Here is a 24,606-nt window from a genome sequence, read left to right as displayed (position 1 = left end):
ATTCTATTAGTGTCAATTAGGTTCTAATACAACAGAGCCTACATATCCCACCTTTTATATGAAATAAGGAAATCCATTATTCCACATCCAATATAGAAAATTAATGAGTATGTGCTGGAACAAAAGCTTTGAGGTCAGCATTAAGTTTCTTCACATCTAGATGCTTATTATCCTGTAATGGAAGGCAGTACTGTTGTGGCTACTGAGGGTAGAATAAATGAGCCCATCATAAATATTTCAGGGTTATAAGTACCTAGATGAGAATTCTATATTTACCTCCCAAAATAACAAAAGGTAAACTCCATTGGTCAAGTGATGATGACAATTATACTTTTGCTACCCAACATTCCAGATGGCAAAAAGCCTCATTCTTTGACCTATACTTTGTTATTGCTGAATAACTGTATTTTTTCCAAATTGTGTTTTATTTTTTAAATTTATTTTTTAACTCTTACCTTCCATCTTAGAATGAATACTATGTATTGGTTCTAAGGAAGAAGAGCAGTAAGGGCTAGGCAATTGACTTGCCCTGGGTCATGCAGCTAGGAAATGTCTGAGCTCAGATTTGAACTTAGGACCTTCCATCACCATGCCTGGCTTTCAATCCACTGAGCTACCCAGCTTCCCCCAAATTAAGTGTTTTATTAAAAACATAACCCTTCAATATCAATACAGCCTACTAAATTCATTAGTAACTATTTACATCTAAATTAAATAATTTATTTGAGTAATGAACAATGTCCACATGAAAGACAAAGGAAGGTCTGAATCCAGAAAGGAATGATCATGTACAATAGAAGTACTCAGCTCTATAATTTGGAGCATGTGCAGACATTCTGTAGCTGTTTCCAGTGTGCTAATATATGATGACTCCTATTTGACCATGTAGCTAGAAATGAGGTACATTCAAAAGGCAATTGTGAGGCAGAGGAATTCTGGTGATTCTCTCTCCCAAACTTTCTGAAGCTAATATTCATCACCAATATTCTTCACCAAAATAAGAAAAAAATAGATATGAAGAGGCAAAAAACAGAAACTGATATTCCAGGTCACATGTTGCCCTCAGATGAGGGTGGATTTCTTTCACCCAAACAAAAGCAAAACAGGGAAAAGACATACCCTTTTGCTAGACAGAACCTTTTAAATACTCCCTATTTCTTATTGTGTAGGCAATTAATAATCTGTGTCTTTATCCCATGATTGTCAGATTGGAACCAGTTACAGAATGTCTGTACATGTTCCAAATAGGGAAATAAGGTACTTTTTTACTTATCATCCTCCTTTCCTGGAAGCTGACTTCCTACTCTCTTCCCTCCATGAAAGAATTGTCTTTCATTGTAATAAATAACATAACAAGAAGTAGCATAATGAGAACAAGTTGGCCTCAAAATCAGTGCAACATGTTTCCAAATCCAAACTATAATATGTACTGGCTGTCTGATGCTGGGAAAGTCAGATTTTCACTTAACTCTCAGTCTCCCAAGATGTCTTTCTAAGAGATCAAAAAGTTTGGAAAGAAAAGAAATAAACATTATTAAGGCAGGCACTTTACTAAAGGCTTTACAAATGTTATTTCATTTGAGCTTCACAACAAAACTGTGCTATTATTAGCCACATTTTACAGTTGAGGAAACTGAAGAGACAGATTATGTGACTAGTAAATTTCTGAGGTCAAATTTGAACTCAGACCTTTCTGATTTCTGACCCAGTATCCTATCCTCTAAGTCATCTAGCTAGCTACTTTTGGTAGAAATAGTTACCTCAGAGAAAATTCTCTTTACCTATGAAATTACAAGTGTGATAACTCTGTAACAATATTTTATGGGTTTTTAGTAAATATATATATATATATATACACACCCACACATATACATATACACATATGTAAAGTATATATTATATAGATTGTTATATAACATATGATATATTTCATATATATGATATATAGCATATATCATATTTATTTCATACCACTGATATAATTCCTCTACATTTTCATTTAGTGCTCATTTATTATTTATTTCACCAGATCATTTATGATAACTACTTCATGATATATTATTTTATAGTCTGTGAGTTCAAGGCTAAATTCATCAGCTTCTTATTTCAATGTGACTCTTGTTATTCTTGTCTCCTTGTTTCTCCAAGGAAATGTAATTTTATTAAATTAAATTAAATTTGTTATTATTTTATTTTATTTTCTTCTTTTTGTATCCCCAGCACTTAGTGTGGAGGCTGGAATATAGTAGGTGTTTAATGAATGTTTATTGAAGGTTCGATTGGTATTTCAATAGGTGTTTCATTACATATGTAAATTAATCTGAAGAATATTTTCATATTTACTATATTAAGCAGACCCATCCATTAATGAATCTTTGTAATTGTCCGACAAGTACTATTCAGTAATTTTCATAATCTGCCTGTAACCAAGAATTCTATACCTGTTGATACACACACAGGCATACACACATATACATGGGCACACAAATAAATATATTGCAGCCTTTCTGGGCACTTCCTAGGGATTTGTATTCTTTTAAAACCAGCCTTTTTCTGTCTTTCACGCCTTTGTGGGATGACCTAGGTTTGAATTCAAATTCTGTGACAATAGAAATGTTTATAGGCCTTTGAGGGTGCAGATGTCCTTTGCCAACCCAGGCAAAGTTGACCAGATGTGAACAAGGTGACCCAGGTTAGAATTTGTGATATCCTCATTGGAGTCTGCAATAATAGCTATTCTCATTATGTGTGAAATTTTTCACTCAGCTAATCTTTGCAGCAGGGTCACTACGAAACTTTGTGCCTTTCCGATGTCATTTGGGAACACATCTTGTTTATAGGCATAATAGATTTCTCAAAAAATTCTTTGGATTCCTACAGATGGTAATGGGGACTGGGAAGAAGAAAAGGTATCGCCAGAGCAACAGATTAAAATATCTTATATTCTGTGTTGGTATTTAGTAAAACTAAGAGGAGGATAAGCTCACAAAATGAATTACAGCTTATTTAATGGTTGTAAGGACATCCCAAATGTGAAAGTCTAGATGAACAGAGAAGAAGAATTTAAAAGGGTTTATTTTCTTTACTATATATTTGTCACACTAACCTTGCCAGTGTAAAAGTCCTTTCATCTCTGTAAGGCTTTGATTCTCATGCCCCAGATGCTTCAAAAGGAGTTATGTCACTAAAGTCAGCTACAATTTCTTATTCTCCTGCCTCAAACTCACCCTCCTTAGTGCCACTGAGACTTGAGCCCCTTTCTTCTTTTCTTCCTTCTTTACTTCCTTTTTTCCCCCTTTTCATTCTTTTTGATGTCTTCCCACCTTTCTCCCCTAATGGCTCTTTTTTCTTATGGTGAGCCTCTTTGAGTGGCTTCCTATTGCCTCATATTTGGCTGCCAAACTATCTCTGTAAGGTCTTACCTGATACTTAGTTGTCAGTCACGTTCCCAGAGAGATTTGAATTTTGATAGAATGATCTTGAACGAAGAAGTTAATGTCACTGGATCAAAGATACAACAAGGCCTTTAAGACCTAAATTCATTTATTGATGAAAATACAGTCATTTGATTTGAATTAGATTGGGAGGGGGGACAGGGAATCTGTGCAAAGAGTCTGTATAAGAGATTAGAAAGTAAGCCCCATCAAAAGGCAAGAGCTGATAATGTGAAGTATTGGGCACAGTGAATAAGACAGTGGCCATGAGCCTATCCCAAGACTGCAGAGAGGAAACCTGCCACATTTTGCAGGTGGCAATCTTACCGAAGAATCTGGAGGGTTATGTTGCTGCCATTCCCCAAAGGCCTTGTTTATCAGGAGATGCTAGGAGGGCGGGAGGGAGGGAGGAGTTCTCCCTGTGTGTTTATGGAGGATCCAAATGCCATCTGTTTCTGGAAGGGCTTTCCGAAATGTTTTCCTAAAAGTGCATCAACATGTTTGCTTTCTCTTATTTTCATTTCCAAATAGCTTTGAGTGACTGTGAGAGGGAGTGCTTGCTGGGTCGATAAACGCAAACAGAAGGGAAGCTGTTCTGTAGACATGCACACAGGAAGTAAGAGCCATAACTATCAATTTTGCTCCTTGCCTGGGAAATTTAGTTAAGCAGAGGTAATGAAGCAGCTGGACAAAAGGACATGAGGCTGCTTCTGGGTGTGTGCTGAGCTTGTGGCAGGCAGGTGAAGAGAATACTCAGTTGCTTCATTTTTTAATTAATGGGTGGGGGAGACTAGACAGATCACTAGTGCTCTGCTAGGAATCAGGAGGAACTGAGTACAAATCCAGCTCAGAAACTTACTAAATGTATAATCCCAGCCAAGTCACCAACCTCTGCTTTAATCCACTAGAGAAGGAAATGGCAAACCACTCCAGTATCTCTGTCAGGAAAACTCCACAGATAGTATGATCCACAGGGTCACAAATGATCAAACATGACTGAACAATAACAACATTTTGATTAAAATTTAGAACATGGTGGTGAGTGCAGAATCAGAATGGGGATGGGGAAAGCTCAGTTTCTTCTTTGTCGCCAAAGAATTATAAGTTAGTAGTAGCATCCTCTAAATTTCAGGACTCTGGGACGAAGACTTTTGTGCCCTGTTGTGGTCCTCTGAATATATATGCAAAGAAATACACACTTTATCTGTATCTAGGATGAATCTGCATTCAGATTCCCACAGTTCCTTCTAGAATCCTCTACCTCTTAAAGAAATCCATTCTACTCTTGACAAGTACCAATAGGAAGTGTTCTCTTAGTTTAACCTTGTATTTTTCCTCATTTCAACCTATTGTTTCTAGTTCCGTCTTCATGGAGCCGAAGAATCCTAATCTAGTTTCTTTTAGATACCAACCCTTCAAGTATTTGAAGAAAACTACCATGTGCTCTCTAAAAGTTTTCTCTTCCCATGGCTGCTAAAGTTCCCTAATTCCTTCAACTAAGCTTCATGTGATATGATCCCTTCAACATTCTGATTGACCTCCTCTGAATTCTCTCCAGACTATATATTTTTTAATTTTATTTTTGTGTTTTACACATTGATATAATTTTTATCTACTGTTTTCTGACATTTTGAGATTCGTGTTTTCTCTCTCCCTCCTACATCTTCCTTTTCCTCAAGTTCATAGGTAATATGATTTACACTTACATGTGCTATGAAACAATATATATTTCCATATAAATGCTCTCCAGATTATTCATGTATTTCCTTAAATGTATGTCTGTAACTAAATATCATAGTCCTAATGTTGTCTGATGAACATATAATACAACAGGATTAACCCCTTCACTATTGTGGACATTTGACTTTTCTTATTATAGCCTAATATTATATTCATTTTTTCCTGCTGTATATAAGATATTGATTTATATTTAAAATTTTTATTATATTTTATTGTATATTGTATATCTTTGTTATATATGATTTTATTACAAATTTAATCATCAATACTTTTGGATATTTCAGTATACAAAGAGAAGCAAAAATAGAAGGATCGAACATGAAAATTAAAACTCCTCTTTTCAGTTTTTAAGTCTAATATATTAATACATTACTTTAAAAAATTACCTTGAGGGGGCAGCTGGGTGCTTCAGTGGGTTGAGAGGCAGGTTTAGAAATGGGAGATCTTGGGTTCAAACCTGCCCCAGACAATTCCTAGCATTGTGACACTGGGTAAGTCACTTAACCCCCATTGCCTAACCCTTACCACTCTTCTGCAGAATTGATTTTAAGACAGAAGGTAAGCGTTTTCAAAGAAATTGACTTGAATCTGATTCTGACCTTTTTTGTTTCCTTTTCACTTTATACTATTTTGGGTGAACTTATTTTTTTTTGTAGCTCTATCATTGCCCATCCTCTTTAGAAATCCTCCTTTGTACAAATAGGCATAGTCAAACCAACAGATTACCTATTTGGACATGTCTGAATTTATAAGTCTCAAATTCTACACTTCTTGTCTGGCCCCACTTTGCCAAGAAGTCCTATTTGGTCACTTTAATAATCAGAATCCTCTACTCTTTTAGACTACTTTACTTTAAATTATTACAGTCATCATGTTATTTGCCTTCCTGGGTTCTACTCTATCAGTTCATTTAGATTTTCCCAGGTTTTCCTAGTTTTATCATCACAGTACATTCCTAAACCACAATCAATTGAGCTATTCTCCTATTGATAAGAGCACACTTTGTTTCTAATTATTTAATACAATAGGGAAAATTCTGCTGTAATATATGTCTATATTTGAGTGGACCTGCTCCTTTTGTCTTAAACCTTGGAGTATGTGCTTTAGAGAGGCATTGATAGACTAAAGTATGTTCCTAGCTTAGTGGTTGGGAGTGGGGTATACTTCCAAATTATTTTCTAAAGTATTTGAACTAATTCACATCTCCAATGGTGCATGAGTGTCTGTCATCTCATAATATCTACAATTGTAGACTTATATTGAGTTTAGACGTCACTAAATCCTTCAAATATTTTTCAGATCATTCATCCTCTATGTAAGTATACCTTCTTCATCTTTAATTTATGAAGTTAATTTTAACCCAATTGTTTTTACTTTACATTTATCTATATTAAATAGTGTCATATTAGATTTGTCCTCATGTTGTAGTCTGTTCAGACCTTTTTAAGCCCTATCTTTCATATCCAGTGTGATGACTATTCCTTCTATTTTCATGCACACTATAAATCTGATTAAATTTTTCATCTATCCTTTGATCGAAGGTATTAATAAAAAGATCAAATGGCGTAAGGTCCGACACAAATCTGAGACACTACACTGAAGATTATTCTTGAGATCTAGCCACTTAAGTAGTTCTAAACAACTTAATCATTATCTAGTTTTCATCTCTATTTTTTCATAAATTAGCATTATAGACTATCAAATACCTTACTAAACCTCTAGGGAGAGAATTCTGTAGCATTTCCCTGACTTACAGGTTTTAGCAACTATTTCAAAAAGGTAAATAATGTTAAATCTTGTAAGGTTTTTTAGTGAAGTTATGCTGGTAAATTGCGAGGACTGCTTCCTTTTCTCAGTTTTTGCCAATTGAACTATTAATAGTACACTCCAGACTTTTAACAGTAATCAAAGTGTTAAACTTTTTGAAATCATCTAGTTCATCCTAATCATTTCACATATGAAAATTAAAGTATTTAATGCTTTAAGTATCACAAAAAGACCATATCTTGAGAAAACCTTGCAAAGTGACCAGAGATGTTGTGAAATCACTGATAAAAGGCTAAGAAGTATCACATAAAGAGAATGAAAGAAATAGGAAGGGAGTGTCACTGTTATAAAAGGCAACATTTTTTTGACTTCATAATTTTCCCAGGGACACAAATTAAGCCCCAAAATTCCAATTTTCAGTTTAGTCTCTGTACCAAAGATATCATCCTAGTCAAAAGTAAATCAATATTTTTCTGGTCCAGAATAACAGTCATCCATTTTTTGAGTCACAGGTTAGCAGGGTTACTAAGATAATATAATCACCCTCCCCTCTATGAATGGAAGGAAATAATAGAATCCCAGAGCTGAAAGAAATGTCAAAAATCCTACCGCCCAAATTTTTTCCTGAAGCATAAATAATTTCTACAACATCCTTGACAAGTTTTATGCTTGTACTTGAATACTTATAATGTTCACTGTTGCCTAAGGCTGTCCATTCCATTGCTGGACAGCTCAAATGTCTAGGAAGTCCCTTCTTTTATTGAACAAAAATTTTTATCCCTATAACTTTAAGCCAATGGTTTTTGGTTTTGGGGTGGATCCCAGTAAAATGAAATAACTCCCTCTTTCACAGGACAACCTTTCATCCATTCTCCTTTATACTAAGTACACCCACTGTTGTCAATTAGCATTTATTCTTTATCTATCTTTCCTGCTAATTTATTATGCAACAAATAGTCAATTTTTAAACTTTTGAAACGCCTCCTACATGCAATCCTCTGAGCTCACATTTATTTATCATACTTTATCATAATATTTTATGATATTTATCAATTTATGATATTTATGATTTATAAATATTTATCATAATTTATCCTAATAAAATATCATATTTATCTCTTTTTTATCTTCACAGTTACCCAATGATTGAAGTACAATTGTTATTCCTGTTTTACAGATCAGAAAACTGAGGGTTAAACAGGTTAAAAAGTCTTACTGATAGTCACTTAGGTATTAAATAGCAGAGGTAGGTAAACCAAGGTCTCTCCTGACTTTAACCATTCAACTACAGTTACTTACTTCTGGCAGGCTGGATGCCATAATATTTCTATCAGTATAATCTAAAATCAAATCAACAATGTAGTATTCTTGAAACAAACTTATTTCATGATCCACTAAGATACCCAGACTTTTTTCATGAATTTTTTTACTGGACATCTCTCCTTATTGTATTAGTGTATAACTGAATTAGTGAAAATCTTTCAATTTATGCCTATTATTATTTTTATCACTTTAAATTCAGCCAATCATTGTTGTCTGTTATTTAAAAAAACTCCTTAATTCTCTTGAGAGTGTGAGCTATCCATTCAAGCTTCTCCTCTACCACAATTTGATGAGCAAGAGAATATTCTATTTATATCTTCTTTTTTCATGCCCATTGGAAGATTATCTGGAAAAGGGAAGTAACAGATTACAAGTGCATTTATGATACTTAAAGGTATCAGGAATTAGGCAGTGAAGTCTATTATATGGTAAGGAATGCCTAGAATTACACTAGAGAAAGAAGACTGTTGCAAATGTACATTTTGCCATGAGCATCAAGTGAGTTCAGAGGCCTGTAACAGGCATGCATTCCCTGTGTTACTCTCATGATGAAGTATGGAAATGTGTGCATGGGTATAAGACTTTGTGTGATTTCCCTTTTTGCAACCCTTCCAATACTGATCATCTTTTGTCTTCTTTGACAATTTGCCAAAGTAGTAAAACCTCAGAATCATTTGGCTTCATCTTACTGATAAACCAACATATTCTATTGGTCGTTATAACAGAATGGCAAGATACATAAATGGGGAAGGGAAGAGGGTATGAGGCGAAGAGAATGTGTGATGTATCCTAATTAAGTCCATGACTGAGCATCTAAGGAAAGATAACTACTTTAGACTCTCAGCAAGAAGAAGGGCTAGAGGACAATGAGAAAGATTTCAAAAGAAAGAGATTGGAATAGGGGGGAATGAAAGGGAAAAAATCTTAACCCAATAGTAAAGGAGGAATTCCACTGAAGGACACTTCTATGAAGAAAGAGATACATATCTATAATTGGGTTGAATACATTTCAATGGGCTAATATGTAGTGTAGTGGAGCACAGGGACTTGATGGACAGGGAGATTGATTTCTTTGAGTTATCGTGTTGTACCTTCATTGACCACATCATACTTTAACAAAAGGAAAAGCAAAATTCTTGGAGGCAATTGTTATCCAGAAAGGTGGGAGGGTACTGAAATAAAGAGTACAGGACAAATAGAAAAGCGATGATAGTGGAGAGGGAAGAATTATATATCAATTGAAAATACAAGTGATTTTCTATTGTGAAACAATATTTTAATACACATTGCTTCCATAATAAAAATTGACACTCCTAAGAGTATAAGAGTGATGAACAAAAATATGTTTATTAGGCATAATCTACAAAAGGAATTATGTGGAAATTAATTTGAAGAGGGAGCTAAAAATGGTAGTGAGGATTCTTTAATTATATGCAATATGCAAAGAGATTAAAGAAGGAAAGCATCACAAATCAAAGAATAAAAGTTCAGAATCAATAGAAAGACCAAATTAATGAAGAGAAAAAGGTAAATAAATAGTTCTTTGGAAAATATTCAGAAAAAGAAAATGAATAAAAGAGGTTGAAGAAAACAGGGGAAGAATTACATAAATAACGAAAAATAAATCATTTTAAAAATAAGCCACCATCTTGTTATCATATGAATGTTGTATTTATTTTGGTTTCTTTTTGTTTGGGTGTGTGTGAATGTGTATCTATAATTACACCATTTTTGTGAAGTTAGCAAAATGACATTATCTACATTATATAGTTAAAGAAACCAGGACATATGGAGGTTAAATGATTGTCCAAAGTTATATTATGAGTTCCACAGATAGAGCTAGAGCTATAAAACTCTAAAGTAGAACTCTATGAGTTCATAAATCACCAGTGTTTTTCTCACCATATAAGATGGTGGAAACATTGGTGAATACATATTATCATATATAGATTTGTATCATATATAACTGTATTTGTATCATATAAACTCCACAATTTTTTTTATCTCTTTCTTCTATTATCAATAGCAACACAAGTGTCATCCCCATAACCATAGAACCAGATGTTGCCTTGTTTAAGCTGAGTCAACAAAGATATAAATGATACTCAGGAAAAGTATCTTTGACATTTGTCTTTTTTAAATTTTTATTTTTAAATATTTTTCATACTTATATGATTTATTTTCTTTCCCTCCCCTCTTCCTTTCCCTTTCCCAGAGCTGACAAGCAATTCCACTGGGTTGTACAAATGTTATCTATCACTTGACGCTTATTTCCATATTATTAATTTTTGCTATATAGAGATCTTTTAAAGTCTAAACCCCAAATCACATACCCACATATACATGTGATAAGTGATGTCATATTTTTTCTTTTGCATTTTTACCCCCATAATTCTTCCTCTCAATGTGGTTAGCATTCTTTCTCATAAGTCCTTCAGGAGTGTCCTGGATTATTCCATTGCCACTAGTAGAAAAGTCCATTACATTGGATTGCTCCACAATGTTTTAATTTCTGTGTACAATGTTCTCCTGGTTCTTCTCATTTCACTCTACATCAGTTGATTGAGGTTCTCACATTTCATATAGCAATCCTCCAGATCATCATTCCTTAGAGCATAATAGTATTCCATCACCACCAGATACCACAATTTGTTCAGCCATTCCTCAATAGAGGGAAAACCGTTTGTTTTCCAATTTTTTGCCACCACAATGATTATGGCTATGAATATTTTTGTACAAGAATTTTTCCTTATTATATCTTTGAGGTACAAACCCAGTAGTGGTTCCCTTGGGCCAAAGGGCATGAATTCTTTTAATGCCCTTTACACATAATTCCAAATTGCCTTCCAGAATGGTTGGTTTAATTCACAACTCCACCATCAATGCATTAGTTTCCCTATTTTGCCACAGCCCCTCCAACATATATTATTTTCCTTTGCTGTCATATTACCTAATTGTCCATCTGTGAGGTGGTACCTCAGCATTGTTTTGATTTGCATTTCTCTAATAATGAGAGATTTAAAGCACTTTTTCATGTGCTTATTGATAGTTTTGATTTCTTTATCTGAAAACTGCCTATTCATGTCCCTTGACCATTTGTCAGTTGGGGAATAGCTTGATTTTTATAGAATTGCCCTAGCTCCTTATAAATTTGATGAGTACTGCTTTATAGATTAATTTGAAATGCCTCTCATTCTTCATATTTTTTACTAGTTTCCTTGACATTCTTGATCTTTTGTTCTTTCAGATGAACTTTGTAATAATTTTTTTTCTAATTCTATAAAAGTTTTTTGGTAGTTTTATAGGTATAGCACTGAACAAGTAAATTAATTTAGGTAGAATTATCATTTTTATTATATTAGCTCATCCTACACATGAGCAATTGATGTTTTTCCAACTGTTTAGATCTAGTTCTATTTGTGAGAAGAGTGTATTGTAGTTACGTTCATATAATTCCTGAATTTGTCTTGGTAAGTAGATTCCGAAGTATTTTATATTGTCTAGAGTTATTTTAAATGGAGTTTCTCTTTCTAACTTTTAGTGCTGAGATTTTTTTTTTGAAACATAGGAATGCTGATGATTTATTTGGTTTTATTTGCACCTCTGCTAAAGTTAGTATTTCTGCTAGCTTTTTAGTTGATTTTCTCAGATTCCCTAAGTATAGCATCCTGCCATCTCCAAAGAATGATAGTTTAGCTTCTTCATTGCCTACTTTTACCCTTCAATTTCCTTTTCTTCTCTAATTGCTACTGCCAGCATTTCTAGTATGATATTAAATGGTAGTGGTGATAATAGGCATCCCTGATTCACTCCTGATCTTATTGGGAAGGTATATAACCTATCCCCATTGCAGATGATAATTGCTGATGATTTTAAATAAATACTGTTTATTATTTTGAGGAAAGACACTTTCATTCCTATATTTTCTAGTGTTTTCAATAGGCATGGGTGTTGTATTTTGTTTAAGGCTTTTTCTGCATCTATTGAGATAATCACGTGATTTCTATTAATTTGATTGTTGATATAGTCAATTAAGTAGATGGTTTTCCTAACATTAAATCATCATTGCATTCCTGGTATAAATCCTATGTGATCATAGTGAATAATCCTTGAAATAACTTACTGTAACCTTTTAGCTAGTATTTTATTTAATATTTTTGTATCCATGTTCATTAATGATATTGGTCTATAGTTTTCCTTCTTTGATTTTGTTCTTCTTCCCTTTGAAATCAGTACCATTTTTGTATCATAAAAAGAATTTGGTAAGACTCCTTCTTTGCCTATTTTGTCAAATAGTTTGTAGAGTATTAGGATTAATTGATCTTTAAATGTTTCATAGAATTCTCTTGGGAATCCATCTGGCCCTGGTGATTTTTATTTAGGGAGTTCCTTAATGGCTTGTTCAATTTCTTTTTCTGATATTGGATTATTTAAGTATTCCATTTTATCTTCTGTTAATCTGGGCAATTTATATTTTTGTAAATATTGTTATAAAAAAGTGAGCAAGGTAATCTGTGTGGGTTAATGAAGGCAATTTGGGTGTGAGAAGGATAAAAGGAATATTAGGTGATTATAAGGTGATTGGAGGAGGAATGAAGGTAAGGGAAGGTATACAGGAGATAAAGGAAATGGGGTATGTAGGAGAGGGCAGCTCAAACAGGTTTATTCCCAGAGGCTTGAGACAGAGAATACAGAGAGGAAACTAGGGCCAATAAGAAATGTTTAGGTTTTGGCTGGAGGGTTTCTCTTGTTAGTTTCTAAAGTCTATTGAGGAAGGAGTCGAACTGATGGCTGGTGGAAGTTTTTGGTAGGTACTTCCTGCCAAGATAGATGCCCCCAATTTTCTCAAGAAATAAAAAGAAAATGATTCTTCTCTCTTTGGCCCTTGCCTCAATCTTTGATACAATGATTCATCAAAGGCTTTGAGTAGGTAACAAGGGAATTTATTAATCTCAGGTTAGTCAGAGGGAAGAGATTCAGGATTTCTAACTGCTGCTAGAGAGAAGGTGATGTTGGGGAATGGGTCTCAGAGAGGTTTAGACTGAGAAAGCGTGCTCTCCCAGTCGGGAGATTTGACTGCCTGTTAAGTAAAGTCCTTATTGAATCACTAAAACTAGGGGTAACTTATTTGTGGATACTCTGCTTGTCTATAGGAAATAAAACCCACAATGTTCAATCACCAAGCCCTTCCTTCCATCCAGGGCCCAAAGGAAATTCAGGGGAAGGGAAGGGAATATAGATGGAGAGATCAGGGAGAGGTCCAGAGAAAGAGATAGGTTTAAATTTCCTCAAGACAAATATGCACAGGGCAAGGCCAAAGCAAAGCCAAGCCGAAAGGCCACAGCTAATAGGCTAAGCAAAGCAAAAGCCTCTAGCCACAGTGAAAGCCAGAAGGCAAAAGCCCCGTCAGTTGGAACTTCACCTCTATTTATAGTTTCAAGCTCCAACTGACTTTCTGAAGATTCTAAGACGTTTAACTGACTTTTTGTGACCATTAGAAATTACAGAAGCAAAAAGTTTCTGTTAGCCACCTTGCATTACAATCTTCATCCATTCTACTTATATTGCTGTATTTATTGTCATATAATTGGGTGAAATAGCTCCTAATAATTTCTTTCATTTTCCTCTTCATTAGAAGTGAGATCACTCCTTTCAATCATGATACTGTTCATTTTTTCTCTTCTTTTCTTAATTAGATTAACCAACACTTTATCTATTTTGCATTTTTCCCCAAAACACCCAAAACACCAGCTCCTATTCTTATTTATTAGTTCAATAGTTATTTTACTTTCAATTTTATTAATTTCTCCTATGATTTTGGGGATTTCCAATTTGGTCTTTATCTGAGGGTTTTTAATTTGTTCTTTTTCTAGGTATTTTTTTTTACTTGCATACCCAATTTTTTAATCTCCTCTTTCTCTTTTTTGTTAATATGGGCACTCAGGGATATAAATTTTCCCTTGATTACTGCTTTTGCTATGTCTCAAAAATTTTGATATGTTGTTTCCTCATTGTCATTCTCTTCAATGAAATCAGCAATTGTTTCTTTGATTTGTTTTTTAACCCACAAGTTTTAGAGAATCAGATAATTTAATTTCCAATTAATTTTTAATTTGTCTCTCCACATACCCTTACTAATTATAATTTTATCTCAATATGATCTGAAAATGTTGCATTTATTATTTCCACTTTTCTGCTTTTGTTTGCAAAGTTTTTATGCCCTACTACATAGTTGATCTTTGTAAATGTATCATATGCTGCTGAAAAAATGTGTATTCCTTCTTATTCCTGTTTACTTTTCTCCATATATCTATTAACTAATTTTTCTAAGATTCGTTCACATAACTTACTTCTTTCTTACTTAATTTTTGATTTGATTTATCTAGATCTGATAGAGGGAAGGTTAAGGTCTCCCACTAGTATAGTTTTATTATCTATTTCCTACTTAAGCTCCAATAGTCTCTCCTTTAAAAACCTGGATGCTATACCATTTGGTGCATACATGTTGAGTATTGATATTTCTTTATTGTCTATACTGCCTTTTATCAGTATGTAATTACATTCTTTAACTCTTTTAATCAGATCTATTTTTACTTTGGCTTTATTAGATATCATGATTAAGATTCCTACTTCTTTTTCTCAGGTGATGTCCCATGAATTCTTCTCCAGTATCTTACCTTTATCCTGTGTGTCTACCTGCCCCATGTGTGTATTTTGTAGACAACATATGGTAGGATTTTGGTTTTTATTCCACTTTGCAATCTGCTTCCATTTTATGGGTGACTTATCCCATTCACGTTCAGAGTTGTGATTACCTTCTATGTATTCCCCATCATTTTTATTTCCTCTTTTAATACTGCCCTTTCTTCTTTCACTATTTCCTTCCATATCAGTCTTTTGCTTTTAATCAGTCCCTCTTTTCCCCACCCTTATTTTACCTTCCTTCCCACCCTCTCCCTTTTCTATTTGGCTCAGTTCTACATTTTAAGAGGTTCTTTTCTTCATTGGATTTTTTTTACCTCTTTATTCCATTTGGCCAATACTCTACTTTTTAAAGAATTCTTCTCTTCAGTGGATTTTTGTGCCTCATTTAATATTTGGTTTATTCTGTTTTTTAAGATGTTATTTTCTTCTTGAAGAATTTTCATTCCTTTTTCCCATTTTTCCTTTGCCTTTCTGTTTTGATTTTTGAAATTTTTTATGAGTTTTTCCAGAGCCTAAGACCAATTCCCATTTTTCTTTGATGTGTTGCTTGTGGCTGTTTTGATATCATTGTGTCTTCTGAGTTTGTGCATTGCTCTATCTTGTATCCATAATAATTTTTATGATTAGGTATTGTTTATTGTTTTATTAATGTTTGCTTATTTTCCCAAACTTTTTTGTATGTATGTGTGTATATATATATGTGTGGGGGTATTTATTTTTATCTTAAAGGTAAGCTCTTCTCCAAGACCAGAGAGGGCACTCTCTCTTGAAGTTCAGTATTTTCTTGCTCTTGTCCTCAGATCTAGTTCTGGGTATCCACAAGTTTCTATATTTCTAAGATTGTATGATGGCCTATGGACAGAGAGTTCTTGAAGCCACATTTCATAATCAATTGAGTCTCCCTCAAGGTCTACTGTTGGTTTGCAAAGCCAGGAGCATAGTAGGAACTCAGAGCCTCACTTGTGCTGGCACTCAAGGCCTGAGCAAAGACTTTGCCACAGGCTTGTACCAGACAGACACAAAGGGAATTGCACTTGACCTTAGAACAAAGAGGGGTGAGCATAGGGTTTTGCTGCTGTTAGATTAGGCAGGTTCTCAGAGGCTTACTGCTAGCCTGGGCCCAGATTCAGAAATTTAAGCAGTAGGGAGTGGTGACTGGAGGATGAGGGGGGAGAATCTATCTGTTCATCTGAACTTTTGGAATAGCCTTGTTGTAGGCTGTGATCCCCTCTCACACCAGGGAAAGAGACCATCTCTCCCTACTTTGCAAGTTGTCTTCAACAAGAAAATTGCTTCATGAGTTCTTTTCTTTGTCCTACCACTTTAGTCTTTCTTTTGAAGTTATTTTATTTTAAGATGTTGGAAGGGTTTTTCAAGTTTATGGAGTCTCTGCTGTCTCTACTCTTCTATTTTGGCCACACACACACACACACACACACACACACACACACACATTTTCAAGTGCATCCTTTGTTCCAGGCACTATGGATACACAGGGATTTAAAAGGAGGCAGAAGAAGCTTATAATTTAATGAGGGAGACAAAAAGCTAAGTATATATGGACAAGATGAATAGAAAATAAATTAATAGAGGAAAAGGATGAGAGTTAAGAGATATTGGAACAGGATTCCTGAATAAGATGGGATTTTAGATAGGACTTTAAGGAAGCCAGGGAAAGCAATAGGCAAAGATTAAGAGGAAGAAGATTCTGTGCATGGGAAATAGCCAGAGAAAATACTGAGAGTAAAGAATAGAATGTCATATTTCTGGAACAACAAGGAGACCAACATCATTGGATAAAAATAAAAAAAAAAACATTGCAGGAATTGAGATGTTAGAATAGTTTGAGGGGGATATGATATGAAGGGATTTTCATGTCATACAGAACATTCTTTATTTGATCCTGGAGTTTATAGGAAGCCCCTCAAGTTCATAAAATGTATGTTGGAGTGGAGTGGGTATTGATATGGTCAGATCTGCACTTTAGGAAAATCACTTTGGTTGCTGTTTGGAGGATAGGTTGGAATAGGGAGATGACTTGAGGTAGGCAGAACCACCTAAATTATTGGTGTCTTCCCACTGTGTGTGGCCTCATCCTCACCCTCATTATTTCTCCAGGGCCTGGGCAATGTCCCCTTTGGTTTAAGGCAGGACTAGCTGGGAGGGGTAGGCTATTTTAATAGTCAAGGTGGTATGGTCAGAGGAGAGAAGGGGGATTGTTTATAATATATTGCAAAGATTAAATCAACAGGCTTTGGTAACAGATCGGTTATGTAGGGGTGGGGAGTAAAAGATAACAAGAAATCTAGGATGACCCCTAGGTTGCAAAATTGCTGAGTGAATGGTGTTGACCTCTAGAGTAATAGGGAAGGTAGGATGGAAAGGTGGTTTTTAAGGAAAGATAATGAGTTCAGTTTGGGTTGTAGTGAGTTTAAAATGTCTACAAGACATCCAATTTGAAATGTATCCTTAGACCTATTCTACTCTAAAATTTTATTAATCATTTGGGTAAAGGAATTGATGTCATTTTTATCTTTGTGGATAAAATGAAGCTGAGAGACAGTTAATATGTTGAATTGAAATTCAAAATTATATAGACAGTCTGCTAAGTTAAGGCTAACAAGATGAAATGTACTGACTCCAAATGTAAATTTCTTGAGTTAAAATATTTAGTTGTATAAAAATATAGAATAGGAGAAACATGTGGAAAGTAGCTCAAAAGAAAAAGGTATAAGGATTTTATTGGTCTAGAAATTCAGTATGAATCAGTGACTGTAAAAACTAAATTGAGGGGCAATGAGGTGGTTCATTGAACTGAGAACCAGATCGGGAGATGGGAGGGCCTGGGTTCAATTTTAGTCTTAGATACTTCCAAGCTATGTGACCCTGGGCAAGTCATTTAACCCCCATTTCCCAGTTCTTACCATTTTCTGCCTTGGAATCAATATATAATATTGAGTCTAAAATGGAAGGTAAGAGTTTTAAAAAAAACTACCTTAGAAGCATAGTGTCCAAAGCAAGGGAAACAGGAATCTAGCTGTAGTCTTCCCTGGTGAGACCCATATCTGAAATACTAAATCTATTTCTGTATGCCACTATCTAAAAGGAATATTGACAAGCTAAAGTGTCTCCAGATGAAGGTTGCTATTAATTTGAAGTGGCTAAACCTGTATGAGGATATTTAGCTAGAGGACAGAGAAAAAGAGAAAGGAGTAGGAGATAGGAGTTTTTTCAAGTATTTTCAGAGTTGGCATGTAGAAAAAGTACTGCTTGACCCCATAGGTTAAAATTAAGAGCATTCAGGGACAAAAAGAAAAATAATTTTGCTCAAAATGAGGAAAGTACTTCTAACCAATTTGTTGTTGTTCATTCATTTCAGTTGTGTCTGACTCTTCCTAACAAATTAGAACTATACAAAAATGGAATCAAGATGGAGAAACCTTTCATTAAAAGTATGGCAGCAGGGGCTAGATGACCACTTGTTGGGGAGAGTTAGATGAGACTCATGTTTTGGGTAATATTTGAACTAGGAGATCTCTGAGATTCTTATAAATAATCCCTATAATTTTAGCATCAATCCCAGACCTGAGTTTCCACAAAAATATCTGAGTCTTTTGGAGGTGCAGGTTCCAGAATTCTGAAATGAAGCTACCCTGATCAGACTAGCTTCTGCAACTACAGAGCCATGAGCAATCTGTCCTGAAGGATTAAGACCCAGGGTACTCTTATCAGTCATAAGTAGGGAGAGATTAGGGAGCTAAGAATGGGGTTAGGCAAAAGAATAAGTTCATTTTAGTTGACAAATAGGACAGGATTCATTTTAAGACCCCTTTAAGCTTATAAACCATCTATTATCCTTTTTTTTTCCCTTCATGGTCCAGCTCAAATAACCTTGTCTTTACTTTTCTGTGTACATATTATATTCTTCCCCAAAATGAAAGCTATTTGAGAACAGGGATCATTTCATTTTTGTCTTTGCATCTCCAGCATTTTAAGATCACAGAGTAAGTGCTTAATAATTATGTTTTTAACTGAATTGAATTACTTTGGCTACCTGGTAAAAGAACCTCCTACATGTATGCAATAGGAAACACTGTTGAAAAACCTAAGAGAGGATCATTTGTTGTTCTCAGAAAGCATGACAAGACATTCCCCAATTGATAAATGGGCAAGGGACATGAATAAGTAATTTTCAGATCAAGAAATCAAAACTATCAATAAGCATATGAAAGTGTTCTAAATCTCTTATAAGCAAAGAAACACAAATCAAAACAACTCTGAGGTACCAACTCACACCTAACAAATTGGCTAATATGACAGCGAAGGAAAGTAATAAATGTTGGAGGGGATTGTGGCAAAATTGGGACATTAATGCACTGCTGGTAGAGTTGTGAATTGATTCAATCATACTGGAAGGCAATTTGGAACTATGCCCAAAGGGCGGTAAAAGACTGTCTGTTTTTTGATCCAGCCATACCACTGCTGGGTTTATACCCCAAAGAGATAATAAGTAAAAAGACTCGTACTAAAGTATTTATAGCCATGCTCTTTGAGGTGACGAAAAATTGGAAAATATGGGGATGCCCTTCAATTGGGGAATGGCTGAACAAATTGTGGTATCTTTTGGTGATGGAATACTGTTTTACTCAAAGGAATGACAAACTGGAGGAATTCCATGTGAACTGAAATGACCTCCAGGAATTGATGCAGGGTAAAAGGAGGAGAACCAGGAGAACATTGTACACCAAGACTGATACACCGTGGCACAATTGAATATAATAGACTTCTCCACTAGCAGCAATGTAATGATCCAGGACAATTCTGAGGGACTTATGAGAAAGAATGCTATCCACATTCAGAGAAAGAACTGTGGGAGTAGAAACACAGAAGAAAAACAACTGCTTGATCACATGGTTTGATGGGGATATGACTGGGGATGTAGACTCTAAATGATCACCCTAGTACAAATACTAATTATATGGAAATAGGTCTTGATCAATGACACATGTAAAACCAAGTGGAATTGCTCATTGGTCACAGGAAGGGGGTAGGGGGAGGGGAGGGAAAGAACATGATTCATATAAGCATGGAAAAATATTCTAAATTAATTAATTAATTAAATAAATTAACTTTTAAAAAAAAGAAAGCATGGCAAGAGAGATGAGAAAAACATACCCTGTCCTCTTCATTAGTTTAAACTGGGCAATAGTGGACCTAAAAGCATGACTATACTTTTATATTGGGGGGAGAGATATTAGTTAATTAATTCTCAATGCAAGAAGAAGAAATGCAGGAAGAAGACTGAGATTCATCCCACATAATCATGGATAAATATGAATTAGGAGTAGATGATATCAGTAAACATTTCATCGATGAAGGAAGGCATGAGTAAAGTCACAGAGACAAGAATTTGCAAAACCCATATAGAGGCTGGTGAGTAAAACAACCTTGTTAGGGGAAAAAGATAAGTTGGAATGATAATGAGATGAGTCCCCTTCATCCCAGCTTTTCCTTTTGGTATTTGGTATTTGGTAGATTGATTGTCTTATTACTTCTCAATAAGGAGCAGCAATTGCATAGTAAAGTGTAAGGTTTGAGGTCAGCTTGTGTTCATATCCCACCTAAGATTTATTTGCATGGGGAGAAGGGGAGAAATTGAAAGCAACATATATTTATTAAACTCCTACTATGTGCCAGTACTAAGCATTTCACATATAAGACTTTATCTTATACTAGATCATAAAATGAATTTCTCTCTAGGAGAAAATGTTCATGCTGATGAAAAGTCAGAAATATTTGGTTTCTAAAAAAAAAATTTTGACCTTTGAAAAATTCAATCTATTTTATCTCCAAGTCATCTCTCCTTGGTAAATATAAGGTTTTCGCTGCATAACTCCAGATATTTAAAGTACTTTTTTGGTTGAGATCCATCCCCTAAAACATATTTATACAATGGTTTGGTTGTTCCGAAAGAGGGCAAAAAAGTAATCATCCAGGAGTAAATTGATAATCAGTACTGAGAAATTTATAGAGATAGGAAGAATATAACTGGACTGTGGTAAGTCCTCAAGAATCCAAGATGAATATACAGAAGCATAAGGAAGAGTCAGTGTGTAGTCATTCAATAAACATTTATGAAGCACTTACTGTGTCAAACACTGTGCATACTGAAGGAGAGGCAAAGAAAAGCAAAAGATATACCCTGCCCTAAGGAGTTCACAATCTAATATGGAATTACATGATAAATAGGAAATAGTTAAGAGAAGGAAAGCACTAGAATTAATTGATATTGGGAAAGATTCTTGTGACTGGTAGGAATAAAGTTTAACTTGCTTTACCAAGAGATGCTCAATGGGGACTTTTCAGTCCTGGGTCTGCTGTAAGCCATTCATGCCAAATTTGGCTAGCTGATCTTCACCTTGAAGGTTTTAATGGAATACTTTTAAAAGAAAAATTCTGGTCATGTTACCAAATCTGTGCTTGTCTGCATTTCCTTGTTGAAATGAAAAAATATTATTGGAGTAGGTGATGGAGAGAGTCAAAGTGATAGCAATATACGAAAAAAGAGCATCATTTATTTCAAGCTGTATTTTTTTCACTTCGATTTTATATGCAGTAAGGAAACCAAGAAGAATGAGACTTCTATATGATTATTTCTAATGAGTAGCAGAGTTCACATACTCTATGAAGCATATATGTCATGAATTCAATGAAATAAAGAATAGATTAAGGACATAATCATAATCTCTGCCCTCACGTGTCTCAACTACTTTACATTCCTTTGTATCATGACTTGCGTTTGTCTGTGTTTCTAATCTCCCCATGTACATGGTAAGTTTCATAAGGGGAGGAATTAGGTCATATACTTGCCTTATATATTCCTAAAGACTAAGGTTGAGTACACAGTAAGAGAATCATAAGTATTTGCTGGGAAGAATTAAAATAAAGTTAGGTCTTGAGAATCATGAATCATGAAACCCAGGAAATGATAGCGATATTCAAATTTGAATTTCATATGGCCAGTAAGTTGAAAGTATTGCCATATATCCCATAATTATAACTTCAAATAGTGGGAATTTGAATATATGTTACCACTATATGAGATTCATTATTTTTTTTGGATTATTAGGGAACTAACTATTTATCAAGAACTCTCTATATATCTAGGGTGAGATAAAGTTCCTGTCCTCAAGGAACCTTCAGTCCTATAAAAGAATTCAAGTCTGATAATCCTTCTGTTCCTCTGGCAGATAGGAAAACCATCAACTCATTGAGCTGGGATATTCCTAGGGAGATAGCAAGATGTCTATGTTTTAGAAATTGACAAAGTTTACCTCTACTGAAAATTGAAGTCTTTTAAATTTATCTGATGGATAATCACTGATAAAGATTTTTATCTGTATTCCCAAGGCATCAATAAGAGAAAAGCAGGCACTGAATTGAACTTTTCACACTTTTCTTGTTTCTTTTCTCTGCATCCCAAGAAAAAAGACTCAATGAAAATGCTCTAGAAGAGTTCACTTTTTGGAGTTCCTAAGCAGGAGATACATGTTTTTTACTATGACTTTATGACAAATCACCCCCTTCTCACACACACACACACACACAGACACACACACAAACTTATATAAGTCATTTAATGAAGAGGAGATGATGGAAAAGGTGGAACTTTTCTATGAGGAAAGAGTGAGGTTCAGGGAGGAGTAGAAATATTTAAAGGGAAATTAGAAAGAAGAATGGAGGATGGAATAGAATGTGACAGAATAAAGATGAAGGGAAGGAATTATCGAAGCAATATAGCATGACCCTAATGAATACAAGTGATCAGAGCCTGAGCTCTATTTCCTTTTCACAAAACTGAGCAGGACCTATGGAGCTATCAAAATTATTTAACATTTTAAAGAAGCAGTCTTTTCCCCCCTTTGGAACAAAAGAAATAGAAATACTCCACAGTCATTTGAAAAGCATCTGTAATTTTCTCAGATGAGAAAACTCCTACCATAAGTATCTCTGCCATTGCAGATTTCAATCCTGTCTAAGTCCCACCAATTTGCTGGAGAAATATAAATGTTAAGTGACTTACTCTGGGCCACAGAGTCAGAAATTATCAGGGTAGAACTTAAATCCAAGACTTTCCTGAACAAAATTCAGAACTCAGAGCTTCTTCATAGTGAAGGTATGGAATTAAACTCCCAACAAATAGAGTAGAAAGTACATTTATACCATAACGAATTTCATCTATATTAGTACTTTAACCTTTTAAAACTTAAAGTATATTTTTAAGCATATTTCTCCCAAGGACCCCATCAGTGCAAGTATTATTGTCATTATTTGACAAGTGAGAAAACTGAAGTTCAGAAAGGTAAATAACTTATTAAGGGTCACATAGTAAGAGTGAGAGTAGAAAACAAATTCAAATATTATGACAGAATAAAAAGTTCTTTTCTTTATCAAAGAATTCAGTGGTACTTTGGTGGATTTGGCCAACTGTAGCAAATAGAGGGCTCCCCCTCCCATCATGCATTTTAAAATAACTCCACTAGCTGTTTCATCCCTGTGGCGTGGTTATTGAAAGTGTTCATAAAAGGCACAAGCAAAGACTTTGTAGGTACACAGTGTATTGCAGGCTTTAATTATCCATGTTGATCACACTCTTTCTCAAGGTGGGTCAGAGAGACCTGCTCCTCCAAGATCAGAGGTGAGCAAGTGCCTGCCAGGACTGGAATAAAGGGAAAACAGAATCACAAAAACAGAAGGTGCCCTTGACAATTAAATTCCATAGGATGGCCTGCATAGCCAGCCCAGCTGTTTCATTTCCCACCTGGCACCCCCACAATGGCAGTACAGGTGCTGCAGCTATTTATTGCATACCTGGCCAGTGGAACAGAATGAGCACCAAGTGAAATTTGTACTAGCACTTAGAGGACAGCAAGAGGAAAGAAGTAATCTAGGCATGTCTCCAGATCAGGCTTTTCAGATGCAGTGATTACTGTGAGTATACATGTTAAGAAAGCTGACCCTTATTGGTTATAGATTTTAGTGACTCACTAGGATAGGGTTATAGGCATGGAGGGTGCACTACATATCTCCTGGTATAGTAATTCCCTAGAATTCTTACTGTAGCTTCAAACTGTTGATTTTCCCATAACAGTAGTAATACTGATGAGATTCTACAGCTCATCCTTCATAAAATGACTAATACTAAGAATTTAAAAAGATCTTCTAGGCACTTCTTACCCCAAATGACAAACCACTCCAGTATTTTTTTCCAAGGAAACCCCAGATAGGCTCACAAAGAATCCAGTGTGACTGAACAACAATAACATCCCGAACAGAAATTTCTGAAGATGGGTTATCCAGTCTCTGCTTGAAGGCATCCAGTACAGAAAGGTCTTCCTTACAGTGAACTGAAAGCATCCTTCTAGTAACTTCTACCTGTCAGAACTATTTTTGCCTTTGGCAGAAGATGGGCATTGATGAAGTGCCTTCTAGAGATTTGTCCACTCTATTGGCTTTGGGTACCAATCTTCTAGGAAGACTTCCAGGAATAGAAAGTTCTATAACATTTCAAGCAACTGCAAACCAACTGGCTGGAAGCCTTAACCCAGGCGTTGGCAATGTATGGCTCTCGAGCCAT

Source organism: Gracilinanus agilis, chromosome 2, assembly GCF_016433145.1.
Source record: "Gracilinanus agilis isolate LMUSP501 chromosome 2, AgileGrace, whole genome shotgun sequence".
Taxonomy (NCBI): Eukaryota; Metazoa; Chordata; class Mammalia; order Didelphimorphia; family Didelphidae; genus Gracilinanus; species Gracilinanus agilis.
The sequence above is the reverse complement of the archived record's forward strand: the minus strand, read 5'-3'. Positions refer to the sequence as shown.